Below are 20,242 nucleotides of genomic sequence, written 5' to 3'. Positions count from 1 at the left end.
GTACAATTTTGTTGAGAAACTAGCCATCAGAATTTTCCATCAGAATGATATCGTGCTGCTACGTGTCTTCTTAGATTAGAGGGTGAATTCTTTTAAGATGAAGATGTAAGATGGGGCTGAAAAAGCACTTGAAAGTGAGTGGGTCCTTCATCTTTTCTACAACTTTGAAAAAATTTCTCAAATAAGGCCATGGACCGAGGCTGGACTTACAGCACGCATCCATTTTTATCTAACAGGTCGAAGATTAGATTTTTAAATGTAAAAAGGGATGACTGGCTTTGTTAAAAGTAGTGGAGTAAAAAGTAAGATATTTGAAATGTTCCAGAGTGAAAGTAAAAAGTCTCCACAAATGTAAATACTTTAGTAAATACACAAAAAAACTACAGTAAGTACAGTAACAAATTACATTTACTTCATTACTGTCCACCACTGCCAACTGACGTCAAAGTTCCTGTTTTTCTCAATTAACTGTAACTATCAAATTTATATATTTAATTAATGCAAGATTGTTTTAAAAATCATGCATACATAATTCAACATATTATTCAATTCCTTAAGACCAATTTATTGTGAAATGTCAACAGAATTTTATCACTTCCAGAGTATGAGAATTTCAACTGTAACGTCAACTTGATTCATTAATGATTACTACACTCAAAAGGTATTATGTTACTGGACAGCTTTTTTATTATGAACTAGGTGTTTATTGGATAATCCAACTTTACAATAAGATACACATTTCATTTAGACATCATTTTTTTATGTGTTACTGTAATAACATTAGATATCAAATCATGACAGTAACCTCCTTGTTCAGTTTTTACCCTCCCCTACTCCAATGCTGTCAGTGCAGTAAAGAACACTAGTGTCCCCACAACAGTCACACAGAAGCATGAACCATGCTCGCATGTCCCCATTAGGTGGGCACATGCAAATGAATTGCCCTATTCTGATCCAATGACACTTCTTGGCACCGTGTTCCATTTCCAGAACAAATATGATTAAATTAATTCAATGACCCCTTCCATTTCAATTTCTGTGCATAATTATTAATCATATATCCAACCATACATCCTACAATAATTATCCTGGGATGTCCAGAAATCAATCCCCAAGTGTGGCCATAATTAACAATTTCTGAACAATTTAAGTGCATGATGACTTGCTGAGCAGTGGTTACAGATTAGTTAAAGTTACACCACGTTTAGATGTTGTGTAATGCATTGTAACTTGTAAGGTAGAATTTAGTGAAATTCTTTGCCTCACAATCAATACAGCAAATTCTTGTTGTTCTTCCCAGTCTGTCCTTCACCATCAGCAGTCTTCACTACACCAAAACTATTTGGGCTCCCTGAACAGATCGACGTGGACTGGAATCCCTCCATGCTGGTGACACGTTCATAGTGGAGGTCTGACCAGGCATCAACATTCAGTCATGCAGCTCTGCATCCAACTCTGCATCAACATTGGAAACCCTTCAACAGGACTGGGAATAAAAGACAGTCCACAAAAACAAAGAAACCCCTGCTGTTCATTTCAACACATCCAGTCTCACATCCGGTGCATGGGCTCTGAATGATGAACTCGGCGCCATCATTGAAATGGCATCAGACCAGTCACAGCATCCATCCTGTGGCCTTCCATCCTCTGGCACAGCGCATGTGACATCACATATTCAGCCAATCCATTAGAGGTGTGAACCATTGCTTTCACAATTCAATTTGATTCCGATTATTATGTCTGTGATTTGATTCAATTCAATATCTTGATGCATCGATCCATTGTGATGCATCCCATCAATTTTTCTACATCAGTGCCATGAGAGTTACAGATTAGGCAGCCATAGTCACTACCAGCGCTACGTTATGTTCATTAATGCAGAATAATCCATGTCTCCATAGCAATTAATCGATTATGAGATTAATTTTAAAACCCCACTATCCATCCATCCATCTCTGTCTATCAAACTGTTCCAATCTGTGTCAGGGAACATATAAATGGCACAGATACCCTGCATATAACAATCAAAAACATCAGATAATCATGGTGTCAGGATCCCGTTCGGAAGGTGATACTCCATGTTCATGGTTTTGTGTTTTTGTGTTTGTCCTGTATAAAGCCGCCCTGTTCTCTGTCAGTTCATTGTTGATGATGTTTCCCCTGTCATGTGCTCCATGTAACGTTGTGCGTATGCGCCCTCCTTCCTCGGATTTGTTGTTTTAATGTGTATAACATCTCGTACAGTGGAACACTGTTGATAATTTTTGTTCAGTTGTGGTAATGTAAGTAACCTGTGCAAACGTACAGTAATTGCCAGGCTTTGCCTTTCATACCTTGTCATTGTACCTACGCATCACTACTGGGGTCTTGGGTTGATTTTTGGCATTTATAATATTCTGTAATTTAGCATAATGGCAACTTTTTTTTGTATATGCTGTAGATCTGATTCAGGAGCAAAACATGTGTTTCCATTGAATGTCTGTACAGACATGAACCAGTTTTTCTGTCAAAGCTGCCTTCTTCTCTTCAAATTGCCAACATTCATGGAAGACAGCACTAAGCAATGAGGGGCTTTTGAAATATGTCCCCTTCAAGCCTTTCAGACTGAAGGGACCAACTCCAACTCTCCACCCAGCGGCTCTGAAGACGTTTTAGAATGACGCTTGATGTGAACCTGCGGTTCTCGCCCCTACCGTTCCCTCCGCACATACCCGAGCGGAGCCACTAAGAGCTCCAATGTGCGACAGCCGGATGCGTTCACCGATTTAGGAAGGAGAAATTGAACTCTAAAATGGAAAAAGAAGAAAGGCAAAAAAAGCAGATTGTCTGACCTGAGCATGATGGTAGGGGTAATGTGAAATAAAATGGAAAAGTGCACATTACAGCTCGGCCATGTCCCTTGCGGAGTCCGTTCCTTGGCATTTTCTGCCATATGCTGTTCCACAACCTGCACATTACCACCACATAATCTACTGGAGCCCAATTGCCATTTTCTGCTAAAATGAGAGACGAGGAAACTGCTAATCTGCAAATGTCTGCCCAGACCTACCAGGGTATAGCTAAAAAGTAACGATTTTACTGGTGAGAATTCAGAATTTCTACCAACAATGCAGCATGATGGCCTAGGGTTAAGGGCTGAGGGTTTAAATCCTGAATCGCCAAGGTGCCACTGAAGTCTCCATGAGCAAGGCGACCTCCACTCTAGCCACACACTGCTCCCCGGGTGCCTTTCATGGCTGCCCACTGCTCACAAAAAGTGATGGGTTAAATGCAGAGGACACATTGTTGTGTCACCGTGTGCTGTGCATCACAATGCACTTGACTGTCACAAATACTAGAACACCAACTACTTGTGACATTTTGATGAAGGGGGTTTTAAAATGAACCACAATGAGGAAGTAGGGTGCGTGAGAACCATTACATATCCCCTTTGGCTCAGCCCACTTTTGTTCATAAAAGAATGATTAGACTTTGCTGTCTGGTGTTTTCCAGGCTGGGTTGGCAAGTTCCAAGCACTCCTTTCTTGTTTATTCCCATACATTCTGAAAACCTACATGTAACTTTAGCATAAATGTACTAATCTGGTTGGCCCCAAATGAAATTTATTGAATGCGGGTCATTGATATATGTGAACGGTTGTTTTTAAAGGGACTCATTTCTACATTTTTTAAGTGCACTTTTCATTTTCCATTCAAATTTACCACAAAGGGGCTAAAAAGTTGTTGATTATTCAAGAGACATGTGTTTATTTATTAATTATGGTGGAGAAAATAATTAAGGCATATATATATATATATTCCATCAAGTAAAACTGTTGGACTGCTGACAAAAAATTTATTGTGCGCTTTTTGATTCACTTATAATCTCCAAGAAGAAAACGTGGCGCTTTTATTTTTTTAAACCAAAGCTTTTCAGCCTTTTCAAATGGAAAGAGTAGTTTTCTTTTTGTGTGGAACACGGTGCAGACGGATGCCTTCTTTTGTGTGCTTTTAGCGCCATCATCCACAGCTGCATTTCCATTACCCTATACCCAGCTGACCTGGGAGCTCCACGCCCGGTTTTTGTTTAAAAAAAACCCAACAAAAGTACTGCTTTATGTTGCAGATAAGTAACATTCTCTCGATAACAGATGTTTACATAAAGTTGCAGGGATCGCCATTTGATCAAGAACTATTCATTTTGCTGATGGGTGTGCAGCGTTGTGCCATGGGCCGGTTCCCAGATGGACATCGTCACAACTTTTTTTTTAAGTGAAAGTGAAGTGACTGTGATACACTGCGTCACAGCACATGGTGACACAATGAAATGTGTCCTCTGCTTTTAACCATCACTCTTTCCATTTCCATTTACAGCATTTATCAGACGCCCTTATCCAGAGCGACTTACAATCAGTATTTACAGGGACAGTCCCCCCCCTGGAGCAACTTAGGGTGTCTTGCTCAGGGACACGATGGTAGTAAGTGGTATTTGAACCTGGGTCTTCTGGTTCATAGGCGAGTGTGTTACCCACTAGGCTACTACCACCCTACCACTCTTGGTGATCAGTGGGCAGCCATGACAGGCGCCCAGGGAGCAGTGTGTGGGGAAAACTTTCCTCAGTAAAACTTTCTGAGGGGGCAACCAGAACGCACCTGTTGGCGGTCGCATGCAGCGCTGTTGCCGAAACACAGAGGCACAGCGACACGGACATAACGCTGCATTCAAAGTGGACCAGGACACATGCAAGCTGCAATGAAAGCGTAATCACGCCAGGGCACTTTGACAGGTCTATCTCCAGAATGGAGTGGGATGGGTGGGTGCACGAGTGGGAGACGAGTGGGCCCGTTTACAGTTGAGCCAGGCTTCGGCATTTACATAAAAAAACGCAGATCCCACCGCCTCAGACTCTCGTTCGCCCGGACGGAAGAGGTAACCACTCGCTGACCTTGTCTGTTTCATCCCCGGCTGTCAGAGATAATTTATACAAATGTAGGCATTTCTGCCCCCTCCATCTCACTGTAGCTGGAGTTTGTTTAAGCCTCTCAGGTCTGGGTGAGGTCCTGCTTTACATTATGCACACAACATGCATACATATGCGTGCGTGCGCACACACACACACACAAAGACTTCTGTCCCAGGGGAAAGAGGCTGTGTCGCCTACGGCTGAGGGGGAGGAGCCCGGGGGCATCCGGAAACTGAAATGAAAGATTTGCTGCAGCTCGGCACCTCGTCTCTGTCGTTTGAATTGTCGGGGACTCCTGATGAAGTGCCGGGCGTGCAGGGTGATTTAATGGAGACGTACGCACTGTGGCTAACGGTTTCGTAATGCACTGGTATCAATGCATTTCTGATGAGGGGGTAAAAAAAAAAAAAAAACCCGTAACGGCGGAGGCAAACACTACGAATGTTTGCCATCCTCATCAGCGCTAATGCTGTGCTGTTTAAACATGCCGCTATCTTTGAGTGTTAATTGATTCACATGAAGCATAATAATCTGTGTCTTTTGCGATAAGGCGACGACCTGGGTGACAATTTGTTTATCACCGCCAGGCCCATATTTCGGGGTGTCATTCAAAAAGGATGAGAGCGGTACAGAAGAAGAGCGTGGCGCCCCGCCGCCGTCCGTTAAAAGCTAAACGGAAACGACTGGGCTTTTCACACAACATTACTGCTAAGCCCTTTTCAGCGGAACTGAAATATTCATGGGCAGAACTCGCATTTGCCACCGCGCTGCATATTTTTCCAGCTAACTATGATGGAAAAGGGGGAAGCAGGATGCCGTAGAAGGAGACCAAAGCCGTCGCCAGGGTGCGCGTTGAATAGGCAGGAGAGGGCATCGTTTTTGTCGGTCTTTGTGGATCCGAGTCTTCACCTGTAGTGCAATTGAGGCAATTGCGGCTCTACATCTGAAGCCACTTAGCCCGAATAAAACCTCTTTGCTTGACACGGAGGCTAAAGAAAGTATTTGGACTTTTCCGATCTCCTCAAAGGATTGTTCAGAAAATCTTATTACAATGATCAGCAGACAAAGGAAGGCTTTGGCAGGAAAAAGCGAACGGAGGGAGACGTGAGAAACTTGTCTTTCGCCTGTCGTCTTCCAGTCAAACAATAACAAGAAAGGAGAGGGTATTTTTTCCAGTCGTTTTAATTTGCTCCCAGCAGCTGCAGGAGGGCCCATGGTGATAAAATGCACGCTTAACACATCAGTGGCTCGTTGGCAAAGCGCTCTCTCAGGATGAGGCCTCTGGCATTTGCATGTAAAGTAGGGCTGAGAATACAGGGGAAAAAAAAAGCTATTCTTTAATTTGCTTTCTGATAATGCGAGACCCCCCATCTATAGTTTACTCACCTCGCACCCCTCCCCGACTGGGCGCAGCGAGCCGAATCCAAGGCTTAAATCCCTCCATGGCATGTTGTACCCTGGAACTCCATAACAGCGGACCCGTCAATTAAGGCAAGGCACCATGAGACTGGCGGCTCACGTCCCGTTTTTTAGTAAAAACCACCCCGCCCGTCCCACTGGCCAACTCAGGTGACCTCTGTGACCTCTGACCTCATGGGTGCCAGCCCCAGGTCTAACTGCAATGTTATTACTACAGGCATAATGATCCACTGCTCCCACTGAGTGTTTATTGTGCATAAAGTATGACTGACTACTGTACATAAGTATCCTTTGTGCCTTAATACATGGGAATTAGATTTTTTTTTATATTATAAAAACAGACAGCCCTCTCTGATTACCATAATCTACCATTGAATAACCCCTAAAAAATAACAGCATATGTTTTTCATTGTGTGTATTGTGTATATTTTGCATATCTGGCATGGAAGAAAAAACAGATTAATCGTAGCAGGGTTTTTGAGGTGGAAAATGATCATGCCTTCTGATTTAAAATTCGTTTTATCTACAGTATGTCTCAATTGAATTTGTTTTGCATAGGCATTCATTTTGTTTAATCTCTTGTATATTTTGCATGTAACTGCTGTTTTAAACTTATGAGAAAGTTGGTGGACAGGGCTATGATGCAAACTCCCAGACTCCATAGCAGTTGTTGATTGGCCACAGGGAGGATGCTGATTTTTTTACAAGATCTGCAGATCCGAATATATGAAATATCTGAGAATATGAAATGCCATCAGGAGTTGCATGTGGTTTGACATTTAACTCTGCAGTTATTGCATGAAAACATCCTTGTGTGAATATCTGTGTTATTAGTGATATTGCAACTCTGCACTGTTTATCTTTAATCCTCAGCTAACAGATATAAGTCAATAGCTAATCATGAAGTATTGTATTGTATTTTGTATTGACAAAAGTGCATTAAAACCTGAAAGAAAAATTGTGCCTCCAGGAATTTAATTTAATGCCCAGCACATGTTTGCACTGTGTATGTGAGATACAAGATGTGTATCCTCTTGAATGTACAAATATTAATATTTAGTTCACAGTAGTAGCCTAGCCTAGTTGTAGCCTAGTGTGTAACACACTCGCGTATGAACCAGAAGACCCAGGTTTAAATCCCACTTACTACCATTGTGTCCCTGAGCAAGACACTTAACCCCGAGTGTCTCCAGGGGGGGGCTGTCCCTGTAACTACTGATTGTAAGTCACTCTGGATAAGGGTGTCTGATAAATGCTGTAAATGTAAATATAAGTTTAATTTTCATAATGTATATTGAATTATAAAATCTGAAATGTTTTACCTTAATCTTCTGACCATTGGTGAAATAATTGGACTTTCATGATCTGTCACAGTATCCAGCATAAGGCATCAATGTTGTCTGAATGTGTGCATGAATGTGTGCATCTGAATTAGAATGAGGCCAGTCATTCTCATTCACTGCATGGATGCATCCAGCTCCAGTATCAGGGTGACCGCTTGGCTTTCAATCACAGACACTCATCCAAAGATTCTTCCTCTTTTCCCAAAAGAATATCTTCACCCCGTGTAGTTCCACCACAGTAAATCAGATTCCAAGCTTGAGTGTCTGTTTAGTACAGGACCTGCAGGGACCGGGTGAGAATGTCATCACTGCATGTGTCCTTTGTTAAAAAAGATACAGTTTTTTGGATTTTAGGATTCAGATAAGCAGACAGCCAAACTATGCAAATCATTTAAGCGAATCTGTATGCGCTAAAATGCTTCTAGACCAGGAGCAGGATTTTTGGACTGTTTTTTTTTTTATTCAGCAATAGGGAACTGAGGAGATGAAAACAGAAGACAACATTCTGAAATCTTCATTGCTAAAACAGGGCTCCGGCCTGCGAGAAAAAATAGAATTTCATTTAATGCGACTGTCCTGCTGTGACTGCATACATTTTGCAATTGTTCACAATGTTAATAACACAGAGGTTGGGGGTGTTTGGCTGACAGGGGCCAAGAGAGGAAAACAAAAATTGAGAACCATTGATCCATGTGCTCCACCCCTCCTCTCACATGGAGGCCTCTACTGACAAATTGCACAAATAGTGATAAATGAACCAGCACCGTGCATTCTTACAGGTTGAAAACGTATTAAGTTCTCTGATAGACAGTCTACATAATAAATTATTTATTTATTTCCCATGTCGGTTAATAAGCGGTCTGTGAAATGTCAAATTAATCTAAATATTCAGTACATCAAAATAATGGATAGCAATACTAGTATATAAATTTCAGGATCAGTGGGAACATTGGAAGATGACCTACTTTTATCACTCAATTATATTTTTGCTTCTATTTATTTATTTATTTATTTATTTGTTTGTTTGTTTATTTGTTTGTTTATTTGTTTATTTATGAGAGAGCGAGTTACTTTTAGGAATAGGCATGCAGCATTGGTAAATCAAATTAGTATTATTGAGGCAACTTTAACGAATTAAAGGCTTATATAATTACTCACAGTAGCTGTTATTGACAGCACGCATTAAAATAAACCTCTGCTGGCAGTAACATCATGCTCATCTACTGTTTAATCATTCATTTCTAGTCCAAAATAGCTAATCATCTAGTACTTATAGATTTTGTGTCTAATCATATGGTACTGTATCATTTTCTTACTTACAGAATGACCGTTTTGTCGGTAGGTTAAAGCTTGGCTTGATCGAGCTGGCCGGAGCCATTTTGCATTCTTAAGAAAAAGAGATCATCCCCTTCTTTTCTCCACCCGGAGGTTCGGATGGTGGCCCTGTTGGGAATAAACACTGTCCCTGATCCATATGTATGCCGTTCTCAGTGGCCGCTAAGACCTGGTTCCAAAGTAGCCTTTTTTCCCCTCTTCGGCCAAAATGAAATAAAAAAATAAGCATCTCCCTTGAATAATGGAGGTCCAGCTGCTGCATCTCAGGTGTGAGTCCACATGCCATATTCTCCCCTCCTTTCCGGATTTGCATTTCATCCCCCCTGATACAAGGACGCCCTGGGATGTCAAGTCCTCCGAGCTAATTGGTGTGCCCTTCCCTTTTAACAATGAAACACGCTCATGAAATAAATAACTAATGTGGTCCTTGCTGGACTCATTAGCTTTCTGCAAAAAACCCTTCCTAACCTTTTTCTCCCTTTCCTCCCCCACTGCTGCATTCTTCTCGAAGTGGCCCCAGTGAAGGAGAGAGGTCTTTTGGAGGCCTCAGACTGAAGTGGACATGCTTTGAAGAAGAAGAGTGGAGTGACGGTGGGCAGTATTCACAACAAAAGCAAAGAATGGCCACTTCTTTTGCTTTCATTTTTTTTTTTTGGTTTATTTCTTTTTTTGGGATCAAACTTCAGAACTTCACACAGAACCATCTTCCTCTGCTCTGTTCATAGAAGCCTGTGGTTACTTTTGGTTAACCAAATATATCCAGAGCAATAGAAAGTGGGAAATATAATTAAGCATTTATAACCATGCAATGTTAATACTAAATTAAGTCTAGTGCTGGCAAGGATAACAGTCTTGCATAAGCACACAAGCAGATGTAAGGCTATATGCTTTATAACTAGGTGCTTTTCTCTACATATCCATATTATAAAGTGCTGTGATGGGAATACAAGTCCACCCACGCTGTGAGACTTAGCTTTGGTTTGATATGCATTATTATTATTTTAGCCATTATATCCATGCTCATTGTACAAGTTTCAGGAGGATGAAAGTGGCCTTCAGTCTTTTATTTTATTCTAGCTGACACAACAGCTAGCTATTGGACAGTGTGTGTGTGTGTGTGTGTGTGTGTTTGTGTTTTTGTCTTTACAGAAAGGATGTTAATGCCCAGGGGGGATCCCATGGCCACATTAATCTTTGCAAAAAGGAACATTATGTGTGTGGAAATAGGCAATGTGTTGCATTGTCAGCACAGGCTATTATTAAGAATGATCTGCTTATTATCAGAAAGACTATAATGAGTGCCTAACAGAAGAAATACATATTTTTATTATGTGATTGACATTCCATTGAAGTTGGAATTGATTTGTGAAAGTCCATGATTGCATAACTGTCAATATTATTAGTTGATTCATACATTTTTCAGAAAGGTATTCAGTCAAAACCTTGGATTATTAATGTAGGTGGAATAAATCACATGGTGATTTAAAAGGTTCCACAGACTATTAGGTTTCACTTTTCTTCATAGTCCTTGTTCTGCCACAACCATGCTGTCAGGCAAGATGTTAAAAAAACAGTTCAGGAATGGGTAGACAGCAGATCCCTGAAAGCTGTGAACGACACTGCAAAAAGACAGGAGGAAACTTTTACTCCATGTACTATAGATGTATGATGTCAGAATTGTTCTGGACTTGCTATCCCTATGTTCCCATCATTCCCATAGCTGCAGTGTCAGGCCATGCCAACAACCCTGTCCAATAAGGAAATGCTCTGAAAATGTAGCACTTCTTAGGTCTACTTGGTTGCCACAGAAACACACCATCACCATAACTCTGACCGGCCTACTTTCCTTCATGCGCACACATTTTTGTTCGGGGGGCTAAGGTCAATCAATTAAGCACCAGGGTGCACCACAAAAGCCACTATCAAAGACAAATGCTACAATTAAGGGGAAAAATCCAGAAAACCAATTCATGAGGAGCAAAGCACGAGTGGCAGAGTTGAACAGATGAACTTTGACCCTCCTTTCCCTGTGTTACTTAATTTAATGGGTCTTCTTTAGATGTGTAATGTGTCATTTTTGTTCTTTTTTGTACTTTTGAACAATTATGAGGCCAATAGCTGGGAAAATAGCTGTCTACAACAGTGACGGCAACTATTGGGAAAGAGTTCATCTTGGACAATTGTGAGCAGTCAATACGCTGTAAATGACACTGTGGGCTGCCTTTCTCCGAAAAAATAAGTTCCTTTAAAGATTTGAAATCTATTCCCCTGCAGAGATAACATGTTCCTTTTGGATGATGAGCTGTCACACCTTAAAGGTTAGTTGTTCCCCTGCTAATTCAGGCAGATCTGCTCGGCCAAGAAGGCAAACTTCTGACATCGGAATAATTGGGAGCAACGAATTTCCTGAGAGGCCATGGCTTTCATTTTTTTAACCTTACCGTAGTCTCTCAGTCTGTTGTTGCTACTCCTTGAGAATAAATGTTCATGCATTTCTAATTCCAGGGCTGCTGGCCCGGTCCAACATTCTGTGTTGGCATAAGCAGGATTTACAGCCGACACAGTGAGGAGGAACATCTCATTCGTAACTTAATGAGGCTTCGCTCAGGTAAATGGAGGGAGGGCAGACCAATCCCACAAAATTAATTTCTTTTTCTTTTTTTTTTTTCCAAATGGGCTCAAACTTAATTATGTTTCATGAGAGTATGGCTGTATAGATTTCCAATCAGCCACATATGGAATGGTTTGGGAGAAAAGACATAAATTCATCCCTCAGTGCCTCTCTCACGCTGAGCGAGGGCTGTATCTGGGGCACGTCTGAGGTCCAGCCCTAAGCTGTTTGAGGCACATTAAAAGATGGTGCTGTCTGCCAGCTTCCTGAGGCATGTGCATACCTGCTGAATAGAAAATGGCAGGGCGATTAGGAGGAGCGTTTTAAAGCCCCAAGGTCTGGAAGTCTCTCCAGCATCCATGTGTAACTGTCGTTTAAAGCCTAATGTGTTTTCTTCCACGGCTTCGACATGCATCCTGTAACTTTTCATTGCAATTAATATCGCAATTCTCTACTTCTCTCTGAAACAGCTCATCATGCATTCCTCGCCGTGTCAACTGAATCACCCATGTTATGAATTTCAGGTTCAAAGGATAAAATCTACCTTAAAAGTCAATGTGTAGCGACTGTTCAGTTAGTACACCATTCTGTAAATTTGCACTTTAATTTGCATCTGATGGCATTCATTTCTTTTGGTCTATTCTGCTCTGTTTATGCATTTACATCTTTTGTGTATTTATCTTATGTTTTTTTATTACTACATGGACAATCACTTTATCACTTACTAACCATGTATTTGTTTGTGACACAAAAATGAGCCAGGGTTAATTGATAATAATTAAAAACCAAATGAGTTAAGAGCATCATTCACACTCCAGACTTCACAAGGGACAGGTCACTGTGGGCACTATTTTTCAAATGGCCACTGACCATAAAATGGTTTAATGTCAAACATATCCTCCGGTTTTCTATACATTTTACATAAATCCATAAAGCATAATCTTTTATGATGTTTGTGCATGTGACATGTTGAATTGCACAGTATTAAAGCATCCAAAATTAGAAAGTAGATTCAAGATTCAAGATATTTATTGCCAGTACAACAGTATAGACAGTGTACAGTGTTTTAAAATGCAGTTTCACCCCCCATAGTGCAATCGGAAATTATATATATAAAATATATTACACACTGAAATTAAACTATAACTAAAAACTTAAATACCTATATACACAAAAAAACTATAAACTTTATGTACACTAAACAAGGACAACATCATATAAGATGCTCAAGTAGTGAAAGTGACACAACAAAATGTCCTCTGCATTTAACCGTCACCCTCGATGAGCAGATGGCAGCCAATAAAGGCGCCCGGGGAGCAGTCTATGGGGACGGCACCTTGGCGGCTCGTGATTCAAACCTGCAACCTTCCGATTAACTGGTCCGCCTCCTTACCCGCTAGGTAATTTCACATTACCCTAGTATATGAGATATTTCAAAAAATGAGCAGATTTAGAATGAAATGTCAGGAGGTGCTTCAGGCTGGAAGTGTATTGATTGTTAAGTTTAACAGTGTTCTGGTGATGGTGGTGCATTGAGAGCTCTGACTGCTCGGGTGAAGAAGCTCTTGCAGTGGCTGGCAGTTCCAGTTGTGATGCTGCGGAACCGTCTGCCAGATGGTAGGAGGGAGAACAGGGCATGTGAGGGGTGGTGAGAAACTTTGCACGTGAACTGTCAGTCATCAGGCTTCTTTTTTGAACTCCCAAATTAAAAGCATCCGTAAAGATTGTAATCTGTGAAACATAAATGATTACACACACACATCTTCAAAATCCAGATCAATACCCAGTTGCAGGAGGAGAGGCAGGAGGCATCAAAAAAAAAAAAAAAAAAAAAGAAAAGGTCCGATAAATTTCTTATAATTGGGTTTAATGGCAATGCAGCAGCCAAATAAAACTGCAACAGTGCATGAATTATGTAGAAATCCCTCTACACGGCCTATGATAAAAAACATTTCTGAAAGTGTTTTTTCACATTGAGAAAAATGTCAGTCAAGGCTGCATGCCCGAAACATGAAACAAACAAATTATGCATTTTCAAGGAGCGTGTTCCCAACATCCTGTAAATCTGTTTTGTATTGGGCTCTGCCTAATGCATAAATGCACATCATATAATGCAATTTTCTGTATCAAGTTATGAATCTAAATTAAGGCCACATTTCCAAATCCTCTAGTACAACACCATGGCTTATCGGCTGTTTGCCCCTTGTTTGTTCCTGGTTTTTTTCGAGCTTGTGAAAGCGAGCTGTACGCAAAAAGCAAACACGAAACAGACGACAGAGAGTGGGTGTCTGAAAGATAACGGCACACACAGTGGTGATAAGTAAAAGAGTGTCCAGAGTGCATCTGGCTTTGTGTACAATAGCAGAGATAAGAAAGGAGCCATGGCACCCGTCTGCTTAGATGGGGTGGAGTCCTTAAAACACTGAAGCCATTTTGCCCGATCATTTCATAACCTTTTTTTTTATATTGTATTCAAGATTCAAGAGAGGTTTATTGTCGGTACAGCAGTATACACAGCTTCCCACAGACCCCCCATAGTGCAATTAACCTCTGCATTTCCCTGGCTAGTTCAGAATGGCCTAAGAACAGTAGAATTATGGGAACAATTAATCAGAAGATGATAACACACATAAAGGTGTAATTGTGCTGACTTCACTGCAAAAAAAAATCCATGAAATGCCTGTAGTGAACTGGCCAAGTGACCAAGTGACTGGGAGAGTCAAGTTTCAAGATCGTTCTGTGACGGCACTTAGTTATGCCTGAATGAGCCTCAGAGCACTCTCCATCTGGGCACGATCTGGCCATCGAACAGGGTCTGCTTTGACAAGGTTAAATATGGACAGGACAAACTGTTTGGGTCTCACGTATGGGCCTGTGGGATTCGGGGTTTTTGAAAGTGAGGTAAAGGGCACTTTTGCGCTGAAAGAACAATTTCATTAATATGACAATTGCCACAAGTATCCCCCTTTTTTTTGCACCACAGGAACTAGGATCTACTGCCATTTGCCAGGAAATAAAAACTCCCAATAAAGCAGGTATAAGTGGCCAAATGAGTGCTACACAAAGACCAATTAATATTTCCAGGTTGACCTCAGCATGGTTAAAGAAACAGCTATTGTTCCTGCCCCTTAGGCATGTGTGCATTCTTAAGCTCAAAATCATTAAAAAAAACATCAAAAAGGTTTTTAGGAGTTCCCCTAGCCTCAACAGTTGACAGGTCATATAATTGCTTTCAGAACCTTGCTGTTTGACTTTCTGACCACTGGGGTAACACTGACACCAGGAACATTAAGGCGTAGTACAGTATTTTGCTTAACTGCATGAAGGTATTGAGGAAAAATGTCAGTGAACATTTAGACAAGAAGCACAAAACCAGGGGAAGAAAGTTTTGAAGACAAAAGAACATATATCAGCAAGAAGACAAATGGCTTGCTCTCAATGGGCAGAGCATGTCTTCTTTAATGTGGAGTGCAGCTGCTTGCATTTAATTAAGTTTAATGGCCTTTTATTAAAATTTCCTTGATAAAACAAAAACTGCACCTGCCAGTCTTTACAGAGTTATTACGTGGGTTGTCAAAAGAGAAATTTGACCAGTCACACTGATCCCAGCCTAGAGGCATGTACAGACCCAGGACAGCATACTGAATTTGGTGTATGAAGGGGTGAATGTTAAGCTGACAGGTTAAATCAGTTTTGTGGCAGAAGGGTTGCACTTATCATGCAATGTCGTCGTCAGGCCAAAAAAATAAATGGTGCAAAAGCACGACTCACAAAGACAGGGGATTAATTATAAATAATCTGGCCACGAGGGCCACACATGACAAAAAATATAAATGCACACAGGACATTAAAAAACAAATGGCCGGACAAGGACGAGGCACAACAGGCGAACATTTATACAAACTAAACAAGCTGACAACCTATAACAGGGCAATCAGGCACAAGACATGGGAGACATGTGGTCCGGAGTATTGGGAAAAGAATGTATTGCAATCATTGTGTCCAGACTGCATCTGGCAAATTGTATATTATTATTTTCTGAGTGTAGATGTCCATGATGTAATTAAAGAGTCAGCAGTTCTAGATAGTGAGTGTGTGAATATCACAGTGCACCCTTGAATGTTCAAAATATCATTACAATAGGCCAACAAATGAGGCTGGAACACTGAAGCATTTCCTCTGTACACCTGTCATGCTCCAGACATTTTATGACAGAAATAAAGTTACGTACATTCATATTGCTTTATTTTGAGAATTATGAAAATAATGGCTAAGGCACCCCAAAAGCCGGCACTCAAACTAATGTGGCTGTCAGCAGTATGGGCAGTGTTGGGGGGAGCATGGTGTGGCAGATTCCTTGCCGTTCCAGTTTCCACTATATACCTGGGCATTTTGTACATAACACTCAGCAAGGAAACACATTGAACCATAAACATTGTTTGTCACCTGATTGTATTGGCTGCGCCATTTTTCCAGATGCTTTGTTGCCCATATTGGGCAGTTTTAAATTTTATATTTCCTGGAAAATCCTTTTCGAAAATGCATATTGGAGTATGTCTTAAATAATCAGACTTACTGCAGTTTAGTTTATTTTTGGTTTTTAAAACAGGGAGTCATCCCCTGGCAGGAACTGGAGCCAGCAGTTCCAAAACTCCTCCCAGAATGGCTGTCCTAGAAAAGAAAGAAACATACACACATACAGGAACGTAACACACCACAACCATGTAACACCATCTAACTTTTCCAGTGGCACATCATGATATCAGTGTTAAAACATGAGACGTGAAGCAAACCACATGCTGTTATGCTCACTGGGTCTGAAAACACTTACAATCTAAAATGATTCGTTTTGAGGGTCAGTTGATGTGCTTAGAACACAGAACCTGGTCTCTCAAACTTCCATTCGCCAGTCGGTCATTCCACTCAGTCCTATGGTGCTGTGTTAGTCCTTTGCAGTGTGAAACAATTGTAGGCAATATAATAAAAAAAAAAAAAACGATACTGTGTAATTTCCGTTTTAAAAATCATATTTTCGGCAGAACGGGGTTGTTGTTATCAACCTGGGCCAGGTGTACTAAGAAAAACAAAAGTGTTTTTCCTGCCTGGGGTTGAAATCGATTTGCAGCAATGGGGTTGTCAATAATTAAATTTGGCTTTGAAAAGGCCATCTTACTGCACAGCGTGTGTCTCAAGGCTGATTAGCCGCGCTGCATTTGATCTTCAGAGCTGCAGCTACCCGACCTCGTCAATCTTTCATGTGGGCCGCACCTTACGTCCTGGCTGTCTGGAGCCCTCAAAGACAGTTCAGGAGACATCACCTTTTTTTGCATGAAGGTATGAAGCAAGACTTCATTCAGTTATCCTTAGGTTAAAAATAAGAGTTGTTAAGAAATGTAAGGTCTCTGCTGAAATTGAATGAAATTTAAATTGAATTAGTGTGGCTCTCTTAAAAAAATAGTTGAATTTAAAGTCTGTTACAGAAAGGTGCATTTTGTCCTTCATATTATTTACTTTCTTCTCTGTATCAGCTTACTAGAGAGTCTTGTCATCAGTAATAGCATAAGTAATGTTCCATTTTATGAATATATTTTATTCACACTGTGCCTATAAAAGCCCCAATAGTCATAAATATTTTTAGTTTGTGTTTTCTTCATGAGGAAATGAATCAAATAAAACCTGTTCCAGGACCTGCTGATGTACTTTTCCAGTCGTCTTGGTGCACTAGAAAGTATACATCATGGCTATGCTTTTCAAGGTAAAAGAAGTATTGCAATTAATTTTAATCTCAACTGGTTTTATTACCCACATATTTATATACATTAGCTCATTGTGAATTCACCATAAATCAGTTGAAATTACAGGTCCAAGCAGGTCTTAGCTGGAATAGCCAGTGTGTAAACTGTACAAATATCTTAGCTGCTTAAGTTGGTCACATGATCACATACGTTGATCATTTCATTAACTAAAATTTTCACACAGTGTACCAAAAGAATATGATTTTGCTAATAGTAATTAGGGTAGCAGTGGGGCAACGGGTAAAGAAACAAACCCATAATCAGAAGGTTGCCGGTTCGAGTCCTGATCCCAATGCCACTGAGCAAAGCACCGTCCCCACACACTGCTCCCCGGGCGCCTGTCATGGCTGCCCACTGCTCACCAAGAGTGCTGGTTAAAAACAGAGGACACATTTCGTTGTGTCACTTGTGTCACTTCGCTTTCTGTGCCCCCGTGTTTAACGTTGTACCCAGTTAAGGGTAGATCTGATAGAAAGCGTTTTATAATTAACGATGAAACACTCAACAAGGTATATCCAGTTTCATAAGGCAAAATAAATCCATGGAAACAAAGTAACAATGTCATCATCTGTGTAATCGCTTTCTCTCTACCTCTACATCGAGTTTAACGCTCCCTGTCTCTGTCACTGAGCAGCGAGCCGCAGAGGCAGGATCATTAATATTCCTACAGTCAGTGCTCTTATTCCACGTCGTCAGAGAGAAATCATCTGTGATAAGGGCCTGGGCGAGGTTACGCTAAGTGCACATGTACAGCGTCTCCTGCTGGGCCATCCCAGCGTAATTCAATTAAACCGACCCCACTTTGGAGCCTTGGCTCTGCATATGGCCAGTTACCTTGTATCATAGTGCACAGCTCAGTAGTTTATCTGGTTTTAAGAACTATGGGTGTTGTGCAATGCTGCTGGGGCTACAGAACTAAAACAAAGTCCTCATGTTTGCTGTGATGTTACTACAGACTACAGACTGCTACTACAGTTATAGTAGTATACAGTACAGGCCAAAAGTTTGGACACACCTTCTCATTCAATGTGTTTTCTTTATTTTCATGACCATTTATATCGGTAGATTCTCACTGAAGGCATCAAAACTATGAATGAACACATGTGGAGTTATGTACTTAACAAAAAAAGGCGAAATAACTGGTTACATGTTTTATATTCTAGCCGCCCTTTGCTCTGATTACTGCTTTGCACACTCTTGGCATTCTCACGATGAGCTTCAAGAGGTCGTCACCTGAAATGCTTTTCCAACAGTCTAGAAGAAGTTCCCAGAGGTGTTTGGCACTTGTTGGGGTCCAGCTCACCCCAAACCATCTCGACTGGGTTCAGGTCCGGTGACTGTGGAGGCCAGGTCTCCACTTTTTGTTAAGTACATAACTCCACATGTGTTCACTCATAGTTCTGATGCCTTCAGTGAGAATCTACCAACGTAAATGGTCATGAAGATAAAGAAAACACATTGAATGAGAAAGTGTGTCCAAACTTTTGGCCTGTACTGTATATTAGTAGTAGAGTAGTAATTGTCCATTTACCTTAGTAAACTAAAATGAAAACTAGAAATGCAGCAGGGCTGCATAGTGGGACTTGTATTGTTTTTGGTCTTATTTTTTTTGTCCCTTATGTCTCTTTCATTTTTTTTTATTGCCATCCAGATGAAGAGGCACAATAAAAGGTGGATGGATGGCTCTTTCCTGCCCACCAAGCATCCCGGCCCTGAGCGGCCGAGTGGAAAGGAGAGATGACGGCCATCCATTTCAGCACAGACAGACCTTCTCAGGCCTCTAATGAAACCATAATGGGAGCTGACAGGAGTGCTGGTGGCCTTCGGCCTCCACACGTGCTGGGCGGGACAGCAATGTGTGAATGTGTGTGTTTGGTAACTGTAGCCGTGGCGAAGGAGTTTATCTCTTATTATTTGTACGTGTCTGTGTGGGTTTGAAGACTGTTTGGTGGATTCAAGAGTTTCTTTTTCTTTTCTTTTTTTGCAGTATTTCTCAGCTTTTGACCAATACTTAATGGAAAATAATCATGTTGCTTTGATCTTTTTAAACATTAAACTTTTCATTGCTTTTAGTGTGGGTTCTAAATACAATTCACACAATGAATACAAAATGAGTTCTGTGTTCAGAATACCTTCATATGTATTCAGAATGTATTCATATCAACATGCCTATTATTTATGACTGAGCTTGAGGGTGTGAAATGGAAACGTGCCCTTCACATCACCTTCATGTATGTGGGCCTTTGACTAAGTAAATCCAATATTAGAGTCAGGGTGAAAACACATGTGGGAAGTGCATGACAGCACTAAAGGGTGGTGGGACCCAGCTAATACACTGCAGTTGGCATATCAGAAGGAATAAGATATCATCATATTTATTATGACTGTCACGTAGATAACAACAGCCCAATACCAAAATACCAAAAGCAATATGTCACAGCAGCCTTTAGAGCCACTACAGATGACACACGTCAAACTTGGACTCTCTCTGTCGAAACTCACATGGAGAAAAAAATGGAAGAAACTAAGGTCCCCCTTCCAGAGTAGCAAGAGCGTGCAACACTTGTCACTGCAGTGATAATGTAACCACCGGGTTAACGAAAGTCGTGACTGTAGCAAGTCCCTTATTTATGACTGTTTATGAGTTTGTTTTAGGTAAGTAAGTAAGTAAGTAAGATAAGTAGCGGTGCTGTGAATATTTTCCTGTAAAATGAACATAAACTGAATACAGAGACTCTATTTTCTGCATGTCTGTATTCGGAATATGTTCTCGAATGACTACTGGGTGAGGGTCTTT

The sequence above is a fragment of the Denticeps clupeoides genome, chromosome 4 (genome assembly GCF_900700375.1).
Source record: "Denticeps clupeoides chromosome 4, fDenClu1.1, whole genome shotgun sequence".
NCBI lineage: Eukaryota > Metazoa > Chordata > Actinopteri > Clupeiformes > Denticipitidae > Denticeps > Denticeps clupeoides.
Note: the sequence above shows the minus strand (reverse complement) of the source record.